Source organism: Bombus affinis, chromosome 3 (genome assembly GCF_024516045.1).
Source record: "Bombus affinis isolate iyBomAffi1 chromosome 3, iyBomAffi1.2, whole genome shotgun sequence".
In the NCBI taxonomy this organism is placed as follows: domain Eukaryota; kingdom Metazoa; phylum Arthropoda; class Insecta; order Hymenoptera; family Apidae; genus Bombus; species Bombus affinis.
The window spans coordinates 15,354,105-15,357,482 of NC_066346.1; the positions used below are offsets into that span (position 1 = coordinate 15,354,105).

A 3,378-nucleotide genomic window follows, 5' to 3' on the forward strand; every position below is an offset into this window, starting at 1 on the left:
TCTCTGCGAAAACACATGTATATACACACACGTGTATGCATATCTGTGTGTGTGACCTACTTCGTGAATCTGAATAATTGGTAACCTAATAAAATAAATAAAAGAAATGAAATATACTACACTACGTCAGCATTCTAATAAAAGTGAAAATTGTATAGAAGATTGCTCTGCGACACACACATATATAGATATACACATGCGTACGCGTATCTTTGGGAAAAATTCATAATATATATATGTATGTATACGTTATTAAACCATTAAAACGCAAAGAAATAAATATATAGAATTACATTTCTACGAACCTAGAGAATTATATACGAAATCCACATTATGGAATATTCAACCAATTAACGATCCGAGAAACAATGAGAATAACAATACACGCACATATACATATGCATATATATATTTTACATAATGGAAAATTACATTGTGAAATGTATATATATATATATATATATACACACATATTATTATATCGAACAACTACTCATCTAATATACAAAACCACCCTGTGAAAATTACATTACTGAACATTCAACTAAACCAACTGAAGACTTAATATAATAATATATAATAATATAATAATATATATACATAGATATGTGAAATAGCGTTGTATATAACCAGAAACAATACAAATGTCACACGACTTCTTCAACAACTTCGACTCTTCGTTCCTGCCGACAACACCTCACACGATGACTGCGTCTTCTAGGGCCACTTACGGATTCTTTACAATTCTTCTTCTTCTTGCACTGAAATATCATATGCAGTGAATAAAACACGAAAGAAGCAGGATGAACTAAATAAAAGAAATCATAACAAGATACACACCGAGACACTCCGCATGGGAACCTCTTTACAAAGATACCTCCGTATCTATCATTAAACGCATAATAATCAAGATGCACAAACCTCATTTGGAAGTCGACACCACTCACAGCGTGCCAATGCAAGGGAGGAAAACGAATGAAATTGTATTTCGTGAAGACGTTTCACCACTTTCCATAGATCAGAAACTGGAGTTACACAACTAATAACCTAATAACAAGAAAGTAATATAAAATATACACGATTTAATATATAGCAAATATGGACATATAAATCTACAAGGAGCAAAATATATCTCATATTGTCAAATAAAACCAAATTGTCAAAAGATCATCAGGACACGACGTTAACGAAGGTGCCACTGTGCCTACTTGGGTGGAAAACCGCCCCTTCAGCATCATCCTTCGCACATATTCACACACGCACGTCGATCACGTCATCTCGTACCATTCACATATCTTCCTCCTCTTGCGCTAAAACAAATTCACAAGTTTAAGGAAACAAACAACATGCGAAACGAGATAGAATACTAAGAATACATACTCACACAGTTCGCACAGGCGCGGACGCTTTTGTGTCCATGACTCAACATAACCTGTAATCACAAAAAGAAGATAAAAACCCCAATAAACTAAAATACCGAAATAGCGATCGCATACTAAAAATCACTGATCGAGATTCATATAACCAAAATTCATAGCACGCCATTATGAATACAAGATAACCTCAAAATATAAAACTATACAACTTTATAATTAAATCAAACCCTCACGATCACACTACAACGACTTCAAAATGATATATTAAAACTTACCATTATGTAAAAATACTTTATTGGAAGAAACAAGAAATAACGCGTGCTACACATACAAAAGCCACGGCGGAACTGCGAGATGACCACCGCTATGAAGGGTTACAAGAGCATCGCAGATGCAACTTCGGCAAAGACACGTTGCTACACGCGTATGGAAAGTCCTTGCAATTTTGACAAAACGGATTGCACGTGCCTTGATCGTTCCCATTGGCATCAGCAGGAAAGGATTCGGAAGGATTGCAGACGCAATCTCGGCGAAAGACAAACCACTGCAATATCCACATTCAATCACGTATTTTGAATGTTTCCATCAGCATCGAAAAGGTATACGAGAAATCAAGACACGGCGTGGGATGAAGCAAACAAGACATCAGCAATCATCAAAATCCACGTTCTCTCATGGAAACTCTAAAAACCTGCAGCATTGCGATTCCCACCGGAACGAACTGCCACGTGACTGCCATCCCATTGGGGATGTCATTATAAAAAGCGTAGCGACACATTTCAAATCAGATTAATTGTTAGCGTTCGGGAGAATTTAGCGAAAATAAGGAGATTAATTGTTAGCGTTCGGGAGAATTTAGCGAAAATAAGGAGAGTAATTGTTAGTGGTTCAGTAGAATAAAGAAGAGTAATTGTGAAAAGAGAGTAACTGTCATTAGTTGGTTCAGTTAGATTAGAGTAAGAGTAATTGTTAGCGTTAGGGAGTATTTAGCGAAAATAGAGTAAGAGTAATTGTTAGCTGTTCGGGAGATTTTGGCGAAATTACAGAAGAGTAATCGTTATCAGTTAGAATAAAGAAATTGTTAGCGGTTCAGTTGAATAAGAGAATAATCGGAATAATTGATATTAGTTGAATCGGTCCGTTTCGGTAGAATAAGCAGATAATTGGTATTAGTCGTTCAATCGAATTTGAGTGAGTCTGATATCAGTTCGTTCAGTTGATTTAATTAGAATTTAAGTTAGGATTAGAGAATAATTGTTCGTTCCAGTTCGAGTTTAAGAGTTGCGAGATATAAATGTTATTAGTCAGTTCGAATTATAAAATAATTGTTTTTAGTCAGTTAGAATTAAAACAATAGTTGGCTCAAGTTTTGCGTTAGAATTTCGAATTGTTAAACACGTCCGGACACACTGTTGTTTACACTGTTCAAATTAAATAAAGATTAAAACAAAAAAAATTATAGAAGTGTAAATCTTTGCAAAACCGGAATCACCCCAGCGGCCTGCCCGTTCATCAGCGGAGGCCAACGTCAGGTGAGTCAACTTTAATTATTATTAATAATTAATAATTAATAATTAATTATTACAATACACATAATTATTATTAATAATTAATAATTAATATATTAATTTATTAATATATTATATAATTATATATATTATATAATATATTATATTAATATATTATATATTAATAATTAATAATTAAAATAATAAATAATATCAATAATTAGTAAAATTCGTCATTAAATCCGCCAGGAATAATTATTTATAATATAATTGTTTATTCCAAACAATCCTCTCCCGTGCTAGTATTCCTGGGCATAGCAGGTTAGCCGAAACGTGGAGATTGTTGACCAGTGGCCTAAACTCCAATCAACGCTACTTAATCTAACAAGAAATATCTAATTGAAGCAGTCCTTAGACTGTTTCCGGTGGCAGCGACTACTACATTGATTAAAATTTGAAAATTTGGATAGCCAAACGTAACAATATGGTGTTAC

General features: G+C 33.7%; 1 long non-coding RNA gene across 1 annotated transcript; it reads right to left on the minus strand.

Moving 5' to 3' along the window:
• Nucleotides 1-605: 605 nt before the first annotated feature.
• LOC126914820 (uncharacterized) lies at nt 606-2,177 on the minus strand. Its single transcript, XR_007709826.1, has 5 exons — nt 1,652-2,177; nt 1,385-1,432; nt 1,209-1,310; nt 922-1,047; nt 606-761 (listed from the first exon to the last, which is right to left on the minus strand). It is a non-coding gene; the product is annotated as an uncharacterized LOC126914820 (long non-coding RNA).
• Nucleotides 2,178-3,378: the final 1,201 nt, after the last annotated feature.